The 19,811-nt window shown below is 36.8% G+C and overlaps 1 protein-coding gene across 2 annotated transcripts in view; it reads right to left on the minus strand.

Annotated features, from left to right (window-relative positions):
• The window catches only part of NCOA2 (nuclear receptor coactivator 2), a 180,071-nt gene that overhangs the window by 145,413 nt on the left and 14,847 nt on the right, over positions 1–19,811 (minus strand). Inside the window, exon 1 of one of the 2 annotated variants that reach the window (XM_042036499.1) lies at positions 1,271–1,294. The exons of the other annotated variant lie outside the window; for it this stretch is intronic. The gene's annotated coding sequence lies outside the window, so the exon portion shown is untranslated. Of the gene's footprint in view, positions 1–1,270; positions 1,295–19,811 lie in introns of those variants that run through there. 2 annotated transcript variants of the gene reach the window in all.

The raw sequence follows: 19,811 nt of genomic DNA on the forward strand, positions 1-19,811 counted from the left end.
CACATTACAAAGGCATGTCACTGCTTAACTCCTTGGCACATTCTCTTTATATTTCAGTCTTCGAGGAAACTAAAATCACCATGCTTTCTCAATATGTTCAGCATGCTAAAACTAGATGACTTTCTTGTGAAGTAATGAGGAACACACAAGAGATGCACCACAGAACAGTCTGTACACACACCTTAATGACACCAATCTCTTCACAAAATCTTGAAGACCTATAGGGTTTGATCTTTCTATTTACATTTCTGCACCAAAGGACATGGCTAAGAACATTGAAGTGTATAACAATTACTTAAGAGTGAACATGGGGAGCCAGGAATTAAACTACAACATCTCTCATGCAAACAACTATCATGTTCTACACCAGATTAAACTTGTCTCCACAGAAATGAACTATACCCCTTATGATCATATTTGAGGAGCTGGTCCTTAATGTAGCTAGATATAACATGTCAGTACATAATAAAGATTTCAATGGTTGCAATACTTAGCAAAGAGACTTGGGGTTAGGAAGGAGACTAAATGATGCTCTCAACCCAAGCAGCAGCTTCAAGAGATACTAGAGGCAGTATTTCCACAGCAAATTTTTCCTTCAGACATGAAACGAGTAACCTTAGGACCTTTCACTAACATCCAGCATACTACAGATGTATTTGATTTAGGAAGTTGTGTCAACATGACTTCAGTAAAATTATCTCGCTTTTCAATAAACACAAGTCAAAATGAAATTTCTCACAAGGGTTCTAATATTTCAGTTACATTAATTGCAAATTCATAAAATCTTTTTCAAGTCTCCAGTGCCAATTCTGCCCCACCCACACTCCATGGAGAACTTAGATAAACAAGCCAAACAGGCAAGAAAGTCTCACACATTTGAGCTTGGTGTACATTAAATGCACTTTATGCAAACATTCTATTATGTAAACATTTATGAATAATTTCTTTATATTTAAATTAAAAATTCAAATGGAAATACAGGGCTGCATGACACAAGGGTTGTTTTAATTAGTGCAAAGAAATTCATTTTTGTTAAATGTCAGCCCATTTAAACAACTAGACCCTATGTTTGGGTTTGGGGGAAAAAAAAAGCAAGATGCCCATACCAACCACACTAAGAAATATGGAGATGTCTCACTGCAAAAAAACAGTTTTAGTTTTAGCATTATTTTGGCATGGGTGGAAGTGAATTAGCATTACAGCAAGCAGGTGAATTCATCTGAAAAGCAAAACCTACAGACACATAGTCTGTATTAGCAATGATACATACCAAGTTGTTCCAGCAAGACCTTGCCATTTAGAACAGAATATTTTCGTACTCCAGCCACACAGAACCCAGAGACTCAACCCACATTTCCTGACTTCTACAACAAAGAGTGTCACTAGCTACCAGCACCAGCAGGAATGCAGTACTACAGTAACCACACTTAAAGAAACCTTTCATCTAGTTTGGGAAAAACAAAAGTATGGTGAGACTGGTATGGCAAGTTAATCAACTTTTAAGCTATTAACCTTAGCTTCAACAAGACAGCTGAACTAGTAAGCACACAGTCCTACACATACAGCACCTGTGCTCAATTCAACACAAGTATTAAATGTTCAGTTTAGTCTGCTTATTCCAATTCATGATTTCAGTTTAGTCTGCTTATTCTAATTCTCTACTTCCTTTTGTTTTGATTTGATTCATCTATCAAGTAATGCATAATTTCATAAGATTTAGCTGCTAAATAAAAGTCTCAAAGGAGGTTCTCATTGCTACACAACTCCAGCAATGGATTCTTATTAAGAGCAGAGATTCAAGAGTTATTTTACTATCATGCTGCTGCTCAAAAAAATCTGTACTATTAGGTTGGAGTTATGACTTTTCTGGTTCTTATCTCTTTCAGCAAGTTGTGTTTAACTGTTGATTTTAATAAACCACTAAAATATTCTACTATACTCAGACACAGTTGAGTCTTATAATTCCTAGCAATCTTATGACTTTTAATTCCTTAAATTCTTGTATGTAATTTTGCTATGCCCCAGCTGCAATGGGAGCCAAGACCTCGCTATACTGACCCTGTGACTATGCCTCTTATTGTTACATCTTTTTCTATCTTAGTATGTTTTACTAAAACAATACTACTGCATATATTTTTACTTTAGCTTATCCCTATAATTGCTTTTTTCATAAAGTACATAATGAGAACAATATGCACAGATGAGGAACATATCAATACAAACAAAAAGAAGTCCCTTAGGCTTCTCATGTAAAACACAGAAAAACGACAGTATTTTTGAAAAAAACTGTGGAGGTTGGTGGAGCGGAGTGAGAACCCACACACAGCTGCTGAAGAATATCATTCCTGCTTCACCTGACCAGAGTACATAAGCTGGGGTATTCAAGAAATGTCTTCCAGCAACCCCACAAATCATCTTCCCTGGAACAAACCTCTGTTTCCAACTTCGTTCAGACAACTAACACCTCTCCTTATGTACCCAGGCTGGCTGTACCACTGCCATTGATTTCTTGACTACATGTGTGCACTGAGCTTCTAGAGTTCACAGGTTAAGTAGTAGAGATAATCTTGTTGCAGTTATCTGTAATTTGTTCACATAAATGTTGATTGTATTGGCCAGGCTGGTGGAATAAAACCACTTGCTGTTCTACAGCATGACTGGGGAGCCCTGTGTGCAGTTCAGCTAAAAAAGAGCAATGAAGGTGGTATTCCTGGCAAAGAACTCTATTTTCCTTTATCTGCAACTCCTTCCATATTTTGTGTACCAGTGGCATTACATGAACGATTGTATCAGTAAAATCTGCAACCTTCAGGTGCCTTTTGTTCTGAAAAGCTTCTTTTTTAGTTGCTGAGATAAATTACAATCATTTGTGTATCTGCTTATTTAACGTCAGAGAAATATAAAGGAAAAAAATATCTGAAGGACAACTGAAGTATAATTTTTGGAATCCTGATTAATTTTAAGTTTTTAATATATTTCTAAATGAAAACTATGGAGCTCCTCAGATTTCAGCAGCACTCATCTTCAGCTTGCTTTTCATTACCTGTTTGATTCTTAGATCTCTAAACAGCCACTCCAAAAGTCAAGCTACAATTAGTCTAAAGGGACTTGCTAGATGAGATTAAGAGAGTTCCAGTTGCATCCTGATTAAATCTACACGCACCAAACAAATTAACTTTGTAATGAAAGTTATCAAATATATTTGCCTTTTACAATTTGAATAAAATTTTCGATTTTCAGCATGCTAGGGAAGCAACACATTTCAAATTCCAACATGCCTGCCAGTTGCAGTTTTTGGACTGACGTGCCCATAAATATTGAAAAAGAGAGAGGAATATTCCAGATAGCTGTGAAGTTTAATGAAAATCAGGAGCAGGTAACTCAGACATTCTTAAACTCCCTCTTTTTCCTTTTTTAAGCGAGTTTTTTGGTCTTTCTTTAGGACCCTATTCAGAATTAAAGCCTCTGTCTTAAAAGGTTTACTAGAGAAGCTGATGACACTCTGCAAGCGTTTCCTATTATTCTCAAGACTGCTGTTTGCATGGTAGTGATTTCTGTAGATTTGGAAAATACTATAATCTTCTAGTACAGATCATCATAATTCTTTGTCCAACAGTTAAGTACATAATACACACATACTAAAATGAAAACATCTAGCAACCAAAAAGTTTATTATGCCTAAAAGATTCAGAAACCATGATAGGCAAAAACTGTAATTTCAATATTTGCTTTTAAAAGAATGCAGTTTCTAGTTTAGGACATTTGTTTGTTGAAGTTGAATTTGGCCCAGTGTGAGCCAGGCCACTGAGATGAAAATGCCAGGCATACCCAAAAACATCAAATCACAGTGTCTTTTCAACACATATATAAAAAGAATAAAAAGAACACATATATAAAAAGAATAAAAAGAAATAAAACAAAGACCTATTGAGGTCAATGGGACATTTCAAATAACACTGCTATGTACTTTCTAATGAGACTTGTTAGCAACCCTTACAGTTCAACTGCCTAACTACTTTCATCATAAAGGATCTTGAAAGCTTTTCAAGCAGAAGTGCCTACACCTCAGTGGTTTACAGTATACCTTTGATATTCAGTAGAGGAAATCCCCATGGGCTACATAACTGTTTTCATTTTGTCCCATGAAATTCTGTTCACTTTTGGATGATGTATATGCTGTTAAAGTCCAAATTTTTCTCCTCTCTTGCATTCCTGCAAATTTTTGGCAGCATACTATAGTCATAACCAGCTGTTATAAAGCTGGGCTCATTTCACCACCAAAGCAGCAATGGAAATGTCAGAATAATTTTAAATGGTCAGCAGAAAACTCTTTCCTCCTGCATCGTCTCAATTCACCCTCCAAAAGACACCATGCAGGTCAGAAGATCCCTTACCTCCAACCATGACAGAGTGGTTCTAAAAAAGCCAGAATTAGTACATAGCTATAGCAGCTGATACTCTACAAGGTGGTAACAAAGAGAGCAATTTTCCTAAGTCTTGGATGAGGGAAAATACAGCATGATCAGTCATGACCAGGATTTTTCTTGCCCATCCAAACACTTAAAACCCGAAGTGAACCATCCAGCATACCAAAGACTGACGGCAGACAATTTTGTAGATCAGCTGAAGACAATTTTGTAGTTCAGTTGAAAACTTTAAGACATCAGTGCTACAACTGAAACTTAAAACCTTATTGCTTCCTACTTATTAAACTCCAGAACGCTCCTGCACATATTATTGAGAATGTAAATTAGGTTACACACTCAAGACTTTAAAAGATGGGAAATGGTAGCTTGACCGTCATCAGTCATCTGCTTTGGATATTCTACTATGTCATGCAAATGCATCATGATTAAGTTTTTTACCTATGTAATATCATTCCTTCATTAACTTTATCTTCTTTACTGTTAAGAAAAACAACATGCTGAGAAAGGCAAATGAGTACAGCAACCAAATATAAGTAGAGCAGGACCCTCCCTCCCACTGAATACCAACTTCCAGATGACTAAGTTACGCTCATTCACATATTCTAAATTCATTGCCATAGGAAAATTTCTTCTGGCAAAATGTTTTTCTTCCTCAAGATGCCAAGTACTTTTTTTCAGTATGAAAGCTTTGGTCTAGGGAACCTTGAACTCTGAATCCCTTTTTTTTCTCCCCCTCCCTTCCTGCTTCAGAACAGAGAAGAAGCCCAGAACAAAGGTTTATGCTGCAAGAGAGTTCACAAATGAGGGTACCACCAGAGCAGGATGCACACTACATGCCTCTGCCTCAAATGGAAGCACATACATAGCTTCACCACATTTTAAGGACCATTGCAAATTTTATTTAATGCCCCCAGTTCTGGGACTGGGGGGATAAAAAACAAATCAGTTGACAATTGTCGTGCTTTTAATTTCCCCATGTCTATCAACTTCTGTCCTATCTTTTCTGTTCATAGGACAGACACAGAGCTGTTCACACTGAATGAAGTAAGAGAGGTATACTGTGGGAATCGGACGCAGCCCTCATCCACAGCTGCAGGTTTCAACTGATCCTATTTCAGGAAGGTTCAGGGCTGCAGGTGTTACACAATCAGAGAGATAATCTCAAAGAGAGGCCAGTACTGTCTGAAATGTTCTTCTCGTTGCTTCAACTTGCACAGAGTTGCAGTTATCCCTGCCATCCCACCCCCCTCCCCAAATTGGAGAAATTACACCGGAGACACAGTGACACTGAAACACAGAATGGCTGAGTTTAGAAGGGACCTCTGGAGATCATCTAGTCCAACCCAGTGCTCAGAGCAGGGTCAGCTACAGCAAGCTGCACAGGACATGGTCCAAATGGGCCTTGAGTATCTCCAAGCATGAAGACTCCACAATGCAACAACCAAAGTCTAAGTAAGTTTTTCATTTATGATGAGCCCATCAAACGCTATTTGGCCATTCATGCCCTGCTACAGTTTGAACTATGAAAGATTCATCCAACTTTGGGATTGTATGTGCCTCAAAGACACCTGAAAAGAAACATGCTTTGCTGAACACAGTCACCAGAGTCTCCAAGAAAAACTTCCCAACTCTATATTCACATGATCTACAGGCTAGAGCTCAGTGGTTCTGTGTGGTGTGATTAAAGTGTTCAAAGAAATGTTTACAGTTTTTAAAGAAAGACTTCCCAGAGTAAATAATCTTTAACAAGGAAATTTCTTGAAGAGATACCAAAGTAAAGGAGAAATCCACTAAGGGGGAAAAAGTAGCACTTTTTTAATACTACAGACTACACAGACATGGAGGGTAAACTACACTGGTGGAAGATTTCAGACCTGTATCAGACACCAAGCATTCTTAGAAGAGGAAAACATCTTTACCAAGAAGTACCAGCATATCAACATTAACATCACAGAAACAGTCATACTTTGACTCACTCAAAGATGAAGGATGAAGACCTGACTCCAAGGTATGTAATCCTCCAGGTATGTAATCTTTAACAACCTCACAGAACTGATGTAATTTTGACATAGGAGGTGTGCCTGCTTAGAGAAACCCTCATGAATTCTCTTATCCCCTTGTCTAGCCAGTTCTGTGACAGCAAATAATGCCGGGCCACACCTGGGCCTCTTCAGCCTTTCTTGCTTCAGAGAGAAGAATAACCACTAGCCCAGACAGATGGATGAAGTGGGTCAGAGTAGTTCTTCATGGCATGAAGTTTCCTTTACTCAACAGGTCACCTGTCTCCTGGAGCTGGCTCTGGCAGCCGCAACATGTGACAGAAGCAAATTTAAAGCAGGACTCTGGTACTGAGACAGCACCTCAGAGTCACACCAGCATTTCATGAACTTTTCCACTAAGAATCCATTTAGAGAGGTATTTCAGACTTCTCAGAAAGCCTCACAGACTTCCCACAAAGTCGCCATTGAGAGTTTAGAAATGAGGAGGGGTGGAATGCTAGAAAACAGGCCCTCTGAATAACTGTGATATAAGAGGCATTTCGAAGACCAAATACTTTGGTTTTAACTACCCTGCTTCTTTAGGGCTGCCCCTAGGCCACCAACAAGACAGGACCTGCCTGCTTTGCTGATAATGAAATAAAAAACTCAGGTGCAGTCACAGATAGGACCCTCCAGCACACACTCAACCTCAAGCACTTCAGCTGCCTAGCACTTGCTTGGCACAGGAAAGACATAGAGCCGAGGCAGATCACAAGATGGGTGCCTAGAAAAGGGGAGTCTGTAGAGCAAAATTTACATATGGACATTCTCATGCTAAGCACCTACTAATGGCTATCTTACACAGACCTTGTTATCAAGAAACAAAAATCAAAGCAAACAATTAATGACTTACATCATGGTAAAATACAAAGAGCTTAACTAGAACTTCCCATTAAAAGCTTCAGGTAAAGAGGAGAGTACAGTTATATGTGACAAGGGCACAGCTGATGCTGCTGTACCTTTGTTGGAGGGCAAAGCACATGCACCAGCCCTGGGCAGCTGTGCACATCTGGTATCCTGCATGAACAGCTACCATGGGCAATCTGGGCACATACCCAGCATACCAGGTTTTAACTCAAACATGAACACAATGAAATAATTACATAACAAGACATTGCCTTTAAAAATCAAAGCCAAAAGCCACTAGATTCGAGAAGTTTGCTAATGTCACAGAAATAGCACTACAGTTTGACTGAAAAAATGCTGCTATTTTCAAGTATTTCTAATCTTCTCAGTGAATCACATGTAAGAAACTATGAACCAAAACCTGAAAGCTTTCAGTACATAAGCAACGCAGACTTCATTCTACACCTTTTCAGCCTGAACCCAAGAATAAATTTAACCATATTAACCTTTTCAAGTTAGTGTCTGCAGTTCTGCAATTGTACTTTGATAATCTTCAAGTTGATACATCCATAGTAATCAGTTACAAAAGCTGGGCTGGCTCACATGTCATAAGCGCTGAATCGAGGAAAAAAAAATTAGCACACCTAATTTCCAGCTCAGGAGATAACCCTATTTAATAAGGTACATGTTACTCTCTTGTATGTTAGGTAAATGTTTTCTTTAAAAAAAAAAAAAAAAAAAAGATATTTAATTGCTGCTTTGAAAATCAGGGCTCATGAAAAGTCCATATGTGGAAATGTATTTATTCTCATTTTTAAGTGATTCCACATGTACAGTTACTCAAGTGTAAAAACTTACACATCTTCCAGTACAGCAGACCAAACACTAAAAAGCTGGAAAAATGTTATAATAGTAGGAGATTTATCTAAGAAGAAAATAATGAGAGTCAATGTTAAAATTTTTACAGTACTAACACTACTGAAATGCATGTTCATGCAGTGGCCAAAAGAACTATACTATAGGCTTAGAAATAAATATTCAAAAGCAGCAGTTTCTAAACAGTGGTCCAAAAGGCCATGGTTGGCACATGGTTCTATTTAGGGCATTTTCCCTGTAAGTCTTCATTAGAAATGCATGGTGGTCTTGAATATATTGAAGGAGGAGAGCTGTTCCATTGCTACAAAATTCTGGAATATCCTGGCTCTGTTTGAGTTAAAAAAAAAAGAAAAAAATTATGTTTAAGAAGTCAAATAGTTAACCTTTTCTTTCATACATATTCAGTAACTATTAGAGGTTCTATAGAAACAGTACCTAAGTAAAAACTAGTTATTATTTAATAATGTTTTTAAATATATCCAAGCTATTTTGGCAAATTGGTGTCTTTGGAACTGTGTTCCTTATTTATAGTCTGAAAGGCATAGGCTGCTCATACTAATCAATTATATAACCCCTTTTAAATCTGAAAAGCAAATATAAGCTCTCGCGAGTTTTTCAAGACCTGAAGGCCCTCTCATTAATTAGCTTTCTAAGCCAATTAAAAGAGGTTTTTTGAACATCACTCAGACAACATTTTGTTGAACTAGCAGCTTAGGAAACACCATTCTATTCAGTATTTAAATTCATAGTTTAAACAACTCACTGAAATTCTACAGCAGAATTTACTATCCTTGGCAAACAAATCAGAAACATTACTTTATTCCTTAAATAGCCCTAAAACTCCACACCAACGAGGTAGAGATTTGTCAGAACTGGACTATCTTTCACTTACCTTCACATGACACACAAGCACAGGAAGCAAGCAGGAAGTTATTCCTTAGCTTGAGCCAGCCCTTAGCTTGAGCCTGAGCACGGGAGCAATTTCTGCCCACCTAAATAGGTATGATAACACATATCTTTGTGCTAAGCTGGCCCACCAGCCTTTCAGGTAGACACAATGCTCATTTCAATGTGCATGGCTCTATGTATACTCTGGACCATAATTTTATGCATGGCTGACAAATAAACCCATGTTAAAGGGTCTGTTCATCTTCAGAAACAGTGCAACAAAAATACCCAAAATACAACACGTTCCACTAGTGTTCAACATTCAAAACCTACCAGTGGTTAAAGACAACCTGATTGCAAAGATACTCACAGAGCCAGCAGGGGAGAAAAGGAAGGTGCTCCAACAGTCTCGCCCACCTCCAGATGGACGTAAGGCATTTCAAATTGCTAACAATTTCACCATCATTATTGCCATTAAAGTTCCTATGGCCTCATAACTACTACATCCTGGCAATAATATATTGCTCCAGAACAGAGCTTTTAGTCTTCCTGATACCTGCTGTGTTTACCTTTTAGTTTGTCCACATGATAAAAAGCCAATGCACTTTGCCAAGACACACACCTTAGCCATGCAGTAAATATGTATGTGCTTCAGACTGTATTTTTTACTGATTAGTCAGATTTATATTGTACTGTCAAAATCTGATTTTTCTTCCTAACTCAGCTACATATTAAGCTAACTTTTTTTGCTGTTTATAATGTATAAAATCATCCTACCAATCATCCATTACGATGAACTCACACTAAAGAAGAGGCAAAACCTTTGCACGTGTTCACGGTCCACCCAGAAACAAAACCACAAAGAATAAAACTTTTTTTCCCCTTAAGTTTCAGAAAGTGTTTATTTAAGGTTAAATTATTATTTTCTTCCTGTAATAGCAACTTTTTCAAAGTTAGTTAAAATGTTTGCTGTTACAACCTCTACAGGTTGCTAAACACTTTCTGGGTACAAAGTCACAAGTTCTGTGGAATGCTGCTCTGTGTACTCTGCCTCTGCCAGCTCAACTTCCCTAGGTAACACACGCACCATACAAACACCAGATATAAGTGGGGAGTTAAAGGTCTGTGCTTTCAAATTTTGTTATCTACAGAACACACAGCAGGTTCCACTTGACCACTCCAAAGCATCATCTTCTGGGTTTCCTACAATCACAGCAAGTGCCACATCAGTGCCTCTCTTCCATGCAGCCAAAAAGGTTTAAAAGATAATCCAGTAAGTCAAGTAATCACAGGATTTGTACAGAATTCAATAAAAAAACAGAACAAGGTTTCCCTACTCTATGATACAGTGAAAAGGCATGTCAGCACTCCCTCAGTTTTAGAATTCATAACTTTTTGTAAAAAAAGATACAGATTTTCTTTTTCCCCTAGGTGTTATTCCAAGTAGTATTATTCTAAATATACACTGTGCTTCCATTAATTTATGGTATTAGTAAACAAGTATTTATGGTAGCATGTTAATTTTTATTGCTTGTCACACAAATGAAACAAATTTCAGTTCTTGAAACAAATGTCCTTGTGAACTAGGATTTCAAATAAACAGCTTGAAACATTCAGGTTCCTCTTACATGTTAAACAACTAATACAACAGATGTTAAAACTTAAGACTGAGATTACTGCCTGAACATTCCTGCAAAACTTAAATTGTCCTTCATAATATTTGGAAAAGCCCCGAATGGGAGAACATGAAACCTACTGTCAAATGAGCCCTCTTCCAGGGCAACATATCCCATGTCTGACAAATCCTGAAATGTACAAAGGGGCAACCAGCAAAGATTGCTAAACACACTAAAGATCAATACCTTTGCACAAGCAGCACAACCTGGAGCACTAAGCATGGGACTGGCTGCTGCAACCCTTCAGTTTATGCTGCTGCAGAAACAAACATGTATCTTCCTGGTTTCTTAAATGAACAAATTGATGCACAATTACAATTACAGAAGTTTTGTAAAATTCCCTGAGGAGTTCTCTATGTCCCAGTAAAGCACAAAAGTGTACCAAGGAACAAACTATTACTGCCTCAATTTTTAGGAACCTTGGCAGTAAAAAAAATAAAAATACATAAAAGACTAAGCCAAAATAACTAAATGGTCACATAAAGCCAGATAGCATGATAGAGGTATTAGAAACCTCAACAACCTCAGCAACTGCTCCAACTGTCAAAATTAGGAGTCTTATTAAAAAGATGGCATGATTTTGGTTTGCTTCTGTAAAACAACAATATAAAACATATAAGAGTACTCCAAACAACTAACTCCACAAAGCAAACTTTAAATACAGACTACTATCAGATTTTTTTTCTTCTGGCTTATCTTAAAATAGCTAATGAGAAATTTTATGAAACACCATGTACAAATATCATGAGAGAATAGCTATACAAAGAAATTTTAAGAACGTTTCTCCTTGCAGTCCCTCAGAACGCAAAAATCACAAATTACTATAACTGGGCCTAGAAAGACCTTGCATGTATATCAGAGGTGCCATCACAATTCATTCTTTCAACTATGCTTCAAAAAAAGCTCAAGCATATCCTCATGATAGCAGATGTGCTCAAAATGCCATCAGAAACAAACACTATCATATCAAGAATTTATATTTAATGAAAACTCTTATTATCACATAAAACTTAAAATCCACAGTTCTACAGCCAAGTTGAATAGTACCCTGGGCTCTCAAATCTAGAAGTCTCATTAAGGTTTTCTACAAGCACATACAAAAATAATAGTAATTTAAAGAAAAAAAAGGGGGGGGGAGGAGGGAGGAAAGGAATTTTAAGCAAGAGCAAGACATGAATCCAGTTTTTATGTGAAAACAAATAATATAGTTCTGAAGTGCTTCCGACAGTAAGCAGAAAATGTTAGCCACCCCAACAGCTGGAATATATATCTGTTTTGGCTGAGGTCTTTCCCTCTCAATATTGTTGATTTTTGACCAACAGGTTATTTAAAATAAGCTGGTCATATCTACCAAAAGTACAAAAACATGTAACAACTACAAGTTAAGCTCAAAACAGGTAAATTTGTATTGATCTACAGAAGTAAATCTTCTTTTCAACCCTGCAAAGAACTTAAATGTTCTAATGAGCAAGCAAAGGTAGATAATTCTCAAACCTGTGTGTACCCAAACACACAAATGGAAAGAACAGAGATGCAGTAAAACCTGTTCCAACATGCTGTACATTAGAAATCTGACTCTCATATTTCATAGGATCCAAAGTAAATGAAAGATGCAATGAAAAGCAAGCTAAGAACAAGGCAGAACAAAAAAGTACAAAGCTTCCACACATTACAGTGTTGATGAAACCCACTGAAACACATCTTTGTAGTTTTAAAAGGTCAAAGGAAAAAAAACCCAGATGATTTATTCTTAATGCTATATTTGAACACACACACACATACATGTCCTTCACAAGCACCCTTGGATCTTAAATTAAACATACTTTCCCCACAGATCATGAAATTGACCCTATCAGACAAAAAAGTTTGGCTAAAGATAGGTAACTAAACCAAGCACCCATAATTCAGCAGAAAACACATGTTTAAAAATGGACTTAAGACTACTAGTAGTTTACCATGAGGATTTGAACTTTATGTATGGCAGTCTGCTGAAATTACAGAGCTGAAGAGTAACAGCTCGAAGAAAAAGCCCAGCAAAAAGTAATTTCAAATACAACTAAATGCACAGAAAGACTACTTGTCCTTTTGTGTACAGACCATTCAAAGATGGCTTTCCTATCACAACTCTGTTGGGCTTTTTGTGGGATGACAAGTAATTATTTACGCACTACTTTTCAGAGCAAAGATGGCCATAATGTGCAGTTAAGACAGGCAAATGAAAGGCAGCTGATGCCTGCACTCATACTCTTCAAAGCACTCCTGATGTGGAAGGCCTCCTTCACAAGAATTCCCACTAATTTACAACAGGAAAGGAATCATCCCTAAGCAGCTAGGCTGAGATTTTACTCTGCTATTGGTTATATTACATTCCTGGTGACAAAAGTTGTTGACATTAAGGTTGAACAGTCAAATTTGCGCTAGAAGAAAAACGGTCTCGCATATCGCTTTCAACTTTTTTTTCCACTACTGACAGCACCTGAATAGCCCAAGAATTTTGTTTAAAAGTGTAAGACTGATTTCATCAAGTGCAATTGAGGAAATAAGTCTTACACTCTTTCTTACAAAGGCTGTTTTATTTGCTTTTCAGTGACATAGGCCAGTGGTACTTTGTCACGGCCTTTGAAATTGTCCGCCATTTCTTCTTCAACTTTACAGTTCCTAGGAAATGCATAAACTCCATGCCCAAATGTTTCAGGACTCATTTTCCCCGAAGGCCATTCCTTAACAGGACGAGCTGGCACATGTGGCCAACTGCTATATTAAGGAACAGGATTAGTATCTGAAAACCGATCAACATCTACATCACCGCTGGATAGAATAATTGAAATTACTGCACCATCATTCATCGATAGGCCGGCAATCAGCTCTGAGCATCGCTAGCATGGTGCATGAGAACAAGAACGGGGCTTTAAAAACTCAGTTGTTTTCCTAACAGAGTTGTCACTGTTGTAAGACGTGACTTGGAAAGCTTATGAGGTGCAACTGAGTACTTACTCAGCTGGAAGTAATAGAGTGATACTTTCACAAGAGCCTTTAAAAACCAAGTGTGCAAGTGATGTAACACCAGTAGATAGAAAAAGGACAGGAAAACAGCATGTAGGGGAGAGAAATAAAAGGCATTTATGTGAAAAGTAGAATTGTTACTCTAAGGGTTTTTTCTCTTAAATCTCTGGTCTGATAATAACAGTGCATATTTCAGTAACATCCATTTGTGTATTACACTTGGGAGACCACTAAACACTCATTTAATTTGTAGAACAGCACTAGATGCAATAGCCCAATCTCTCCACTTCTGCCAGAGTTTATGACAATTTATTTATTTACTTGATTATTGGAATCACAAGAGGCTGGACTTTTAACTTCTTCTATTGACTAAATCCTGAGATATACGGAGAGGATATAAACACTTAATTCACATAATTATGTTGAAACAATGCCATACTAAAACAAACACAGAAATTCATGAGTATTGAAATCACAGCTTCAGCTCTCTGTTTAGGAGATTCAGAAACAGAAACCTTAGAATACACTTGCACATGAAAAATAAGTGTCAGTCTTAATTTAGAATTTCCTTGTTATTACTGATATAAACAGTGCACTAGAAATTTATGTACTTTGAGATTGTAATATCTTCGAATAATACATGTCCTTAAAGTATGGTTATAAAAATATCCATCATAGTATCTGTAGTCAAATATACAAATTAATATATTTACAATGGAACTAACACGCCATAACAGTCTCTTTGCCAAAAACATTTGTCACTTGGGTAGAATAAACAAGTATCTTAAGTTTTTAAAGCCTTTCTGCAGTTCAAAATTCTCATTTATCTCCATGACTGTGTTAGATTAAAATGCACAAAAATTCTGCATTTAGGAAAGGGAGATGAGAGGAGATTTTTATAAAACCAGAACTCTGAATGGTGTTCAAATGTATGCAGATAACATCACCAGTTTTGCTGGCACAAATTAGGTCCTATTCATTTTTACAGTTTCTGTTACCAAAGGGAAACAAAGATGACAGCACTCCATTTTGGTTTCTTAAATGCAGAAAAATGAAAAGTATCATAAGTACAATTCAAAGCAGTGCTCATTTGGAAAGCTGAGGAAAAATATTTTTCAAAAAGAGAAGTGTTAACATTTCAAGCCATTATTTGAAAGCTCTTAAGGGCGAAGTTGAGAGAAGCAAGGACAGGATTACAGCAACATTAGATGCAACCACAGTCTTGTAAAGTACAGTGGAGTAAAACAAGTGTGGGTGGGACATTATGTAAAAGGAAATAAATAAATCAGTCAACAATTACATGTATTGTTTTAAAAATACCCATGAAATTTTGTTCCATCATCTTCAGCCGACTTTAGTAGATAACCTCACCATCTTATTGCTGTAACCACGTCTCTTTCCCACCATGTTGTTATCTCCAGAATCAAATCTCATTTGGAAGAGGATCATAAATGCATTAGGGCAAAAGCAATGGCATCCATTTTCTGTTCCCTTCCACTTATCTTGCCACCACAAGGTAGTGAGAAAAAGGGGTCACTACTGCAACTACAGACAGCTCAACTTCAGGTTAGCAGCATTCATTTTCTAACAGGCAGAGGTCATCAAAGAACTAACTTACCAAAACCATTTCCTTTGCAAGAACATTCTCAAGAGAGTCCTGTTAGAATGAGATTCAGGATGAACCTTTGAGTGAGACTGAGGATCACCTTGAGACAACCCACTGAACAGCCCTGGTGCTTACTACAGGTATTTAAAACTCTAATCTGGTTTGGGCAAGTTGGCAATTTTACAACTTGAGTTCCTGTCACCACAGGAAAATGCCACAGTAGGGACTATTCTTTATTTCAGAATCTCCCTTTCATCAACATAGTCTGTGAAAATATTCCCAACACCATAATCTTATCCTCATACGTAACAAGCATTTATCAGATGTCTTGCCATTTTTGAGAAAAGGAAAATAAAAATCAGACTTAACTCTACCCTACTTAACTTCTAACACTTGTTAAAGCATTAAATCATGTTTCTTACCCTCCACTGCCATTTCCTAAGATATTCTTGTGAAAAGGGGCTGAGAGCTGCTGTGAGTGTATAGCATGAGCTATGGGACCATCAAAGGACTCCATTCCATTTAGTTCCTTCTAAGGACAGATTAGGAAATGAGGTGTCAGAAGGTACTTTACCTGTTCGTCAAGGATTCATAAACTGCCATAAAATAACATATATTAACAGAATCTAGCTAAGTCACTGAAAAAATTTAAATTACACACTCAATTATGGATAACAGGACTCTGCTCCTTAAAGCAGTATCACATGAGTTTCTCAAGGGCCACTAAAAGGCGATAAAAAGAAAAATAGAGTGTTAAGCTCTTCAGGTGGTCAAAAGCTTCTCTACCAGAATAAGGTACTTTCTGTTCTTTTTTCTAAAGTCTAAAGAATGGTTGAACCTTTTTCGGTCATATTTTCAGTTAGCTTTTACTTTCTGCACAGCAATTTAAATTACAAGGACATTTTGTGGTAAAATTTTAATCTACTAAAATATAAATGTGCACAAAAGAAAAACAATTAAGCTTCATCTGCAAAATATATTGAAGTTGCCAATATAAAGTGCACACATGAAAAATTAAGCCTATAAAAATATATAATGAAAGACATCTGGCACAAATGTCAGCCTTCACATGCTTGTTTTGTCAGCTGTCAAATCATGGTAATATACGATGGTAAAAAGCACACTGACAGCAGCATTCCCAGTATTTTAAGGAACAATCATAAAATACTTGCATCTGCATTGCTACCAAAGTAATTGAACAGGGCTGGTGGTCCACAGAAAAATATTCATGCTTAATGCTTGTGAATCTCAAATGAAACTCTTCTCAAATTATTTCTTTTCCACACACGGCTTTTTGAAAGAGTTATCTGGAGTTCTGAATTATTGCATGAGTTATTACTCATGCAAGCCTTTATAGTTATTGTAGGTAAATACTGTTCCTAAGCAGCAAATGACATGGGGTCAAGGAATGCTTGCTATTCAATATATACTTACCTTTGTCAATAAGAAAAGTATTTTAAAAACATATGCAAGAGGGAAAAAAAATTCCTCCCACTAATTCCCTGCTTGATTTCATCCCAAAGAGTTAATTATTTTGGTATATCTTGCTGATTCAAAAAGCCAATGCTTTTCCTCTACATCAAACACAAGTTCCAGTTACACTTTGTACTTGAACACATGAAGCACTAAAACCTCAGGATGTGGTCCTATTACCATCTTCTTGTAGTCCATACTGACTAACAAGAAGTTGGAAGGAAAATGAAAATATTATATTGATATAGGTTTTGATCTTAATTTGTTTCTTTATAAAATAATGATTGAGAGTAATACCACGGGACAAAAAAGAAAGTTGTCCAAGATGATGCTACCTGTCTGAAGATTTTATATAGCATTATAGTCATCATCTCCTGGAAACCAAAGGGACAGTAGTAATAAGAGTTAGTCGCAAAGACTCCAACCTAGCTTCCTGTTAAATATATAATCATGTTGCAACAAAAACACGTTACTTTTAAATAACCATTCCTTCGAAAGTATGCCTGAATTTTTTTCTGCTGCAATCAGGAAGCTAAATCAGGTCTGCATTTATTAACATACCAGGCACATGGTGACATTTTACTTAAATGCTAAGGAAGGTGTATGAAGAAAGTTTTCACTAGAAACTAAGTTTATTTAGTTTAGTTGTTGGGATTTTTTTATTTTGTAAAGTTAATTTCTACCTTGATGTTATGAAGTAGAAAAGTTTTAGTCTTTCTGAAACTTACTTTCAAGTCAGAAAGGAAGACCGGTGAGACTTAAGGGATAAAACTACGACTCTTGGCTTTCAAAGACACTGCAGCAGGCACTGGACTTGGCGAGTCCCGGTGGAAGCTGCCAAGTGATGGGCTTTTCTAAGGAAAACGCCAGTAAGAAAATTTTATTAGGTGTCATTTTACAAGGTAAATTGAAGCAAAGTCTTCCAGCCACTGAAATTCAGAAATAATGATGCCTAGGCTAAAACTGGTCAAAGTACAGATGGCCTCAACAGGGGTATCAGACCTGACCAAGGCCATCTTCTACCACACAGAAATCTGACTAACATAAAACTGGCCAGTAACAGCTTGAGTTTGTGACACTTGCCTATACAATGTTACCATTCAAATAACTTTTTTCTCTCAATCATTTTACTGAGTAACACCTAGTATAGACTAAGTGAATAAATCTCACTGCTTTCACTCCTCCAGATAGCAATTAAGCACGTAAGAAAAGTTCTCATAGTAGTGTAAGTCTACAATCACTTGTGCCAAAAGATATATACATACACCTAACTCTTTTCAGTAAGTTTTTTTATCACCAAGACTATGAAAATGAAGCTTTCCACATGAGCAGCAGCTCAGTGAAATATTACTGCCACTTCAAATGCTTTCTGTATAATATCAAATACCACCAAGATATTTAATCAGATTGATTATCTGAGGCTGAAACAAACAACTTGCAGCACTGACAGTCAAAATCATTATTTTAGATGTGAAAAAGGACAAATGAAAGCCTGTACTGATCCACTGCCAGAGAACACTGTACATTTTCTTTCTGCCTCTATCTTGAAAATCAAGAGACTTAAGAAGGAGAAAGAAAAAAAAAAAGTATGTTGAAACATGACATTATGGCTAATTCATAGATGCAAAATAAGACTACAACTATCAGTAGTAGCTTTAATTTTGTACAATGAAAGTATCTATAATTTGCATATTTTAACTGGATTTCTCAGTGTATGGAGTTTTTCACACTTTTCTAAAAAGAAAGAGAGTTGTAAATTTTAAATACCCATATACATTTCAGAAGACTATATTAATATTGCACATGTTTTTTCCAACAGATTTTGAAGCACATAAGACAGTGTCTTCATATAACTTATCTTCTAATTTTTAATATAAAAAGTCTTAAACCTCATAATCCCTCTGCTGCATGAAAAGGTGTTTCAATCCCCAGCTGACAAGCAGAGAGTAAGGAGCATGGAAATTCAGTTTGACAAACATGCACTTGACTGACTTTGTGGCCCTCAGCCATCCATAATTTTGCTCTCCCATAATGATTTTCTGATGCCACATGAGGGCTGTCAACAGGTAAGGTCCTTCTTTCACTAACAGGATGACAGTCATATACCCAATGACGTAATTTCTTATACTCTGTAGAAGTATATATACAGTATATACAGTTCCTTTGGGGCAGTGGAAGAAAAGGGCAAACACACACACACTATCCCACAAACACACATAAACATGTTTTATCTCAGTCATGATCACATGAGTTTCACTTCCTTCAGAAACCAGACTAAAAATGACAAATGTAGGGAAGATGCATAAACACACAACTATCAGATTCATTTATTCTCACACCTTTTTATCTCTCTCCTACTCACTTCCTCAGTAATTTTTGGTAAGCTCTCCCTGTTACATTGTACCAATCATCAAACAGAAGCTTGGGAAACATTCTGGCATCCATGTAATTCTTGTAAAAACACCAGGAAGTATAATCCTCTCAAAACAAGGATCCTAGGGAACTAGGGAAGCAGTATTTTGGCTTTTTACCAACCGTTTCACAGCAAAGGTAATTAGTAAGTTACATACCATTGGAAGCAACACCAGCACAAATCCAGCTTCCCTCACTGCTTGCTCTCTCTTCTAATGATGCCAAGATCGTGACAGGCTTACTTAACATGGTTATTGTTTCCAGTTTCAAACCCTTATACTTAATTAAGTATCAGCTCTAGATGATCTATCTTAAACAGCCAAACAAACCAAAAATACTCCAACTCCATTACCTCATCTTCTTCCCCCCTCGCTATAGCAACAATGCATCAGAAACGCTTCAGAAGGAGTTAGTTTGTGTTGAATGACTAGGATTTGGTAAGTGCATGCAAAAAGCTACTTTTGAAATAAATTACACAGCATAACATATGTTTCAGTAACAGTAAGTATCCAGATTCTGGTCAGTCTTTTCATATCAAGAGAACGCTATGTATCAGGAGCAAAAG

The sequence above is a fragment of the Corvus kubaryi genome, unplaced genomic scaffold, assembly GCF_017639235.1.
Source record: "Corvus kubaryi isolate FWS band 111438036 unplaced genomic scaffold, C.kubaryi_AGA036_p1.0 37385, whole genome shotgun sequence".
Taxonomy (NCBI): Eukaryota; Metazoa; Chordata; class Aves; order Passeriformes; family Corvidae; genus Corvus; species Corvus kubaryi.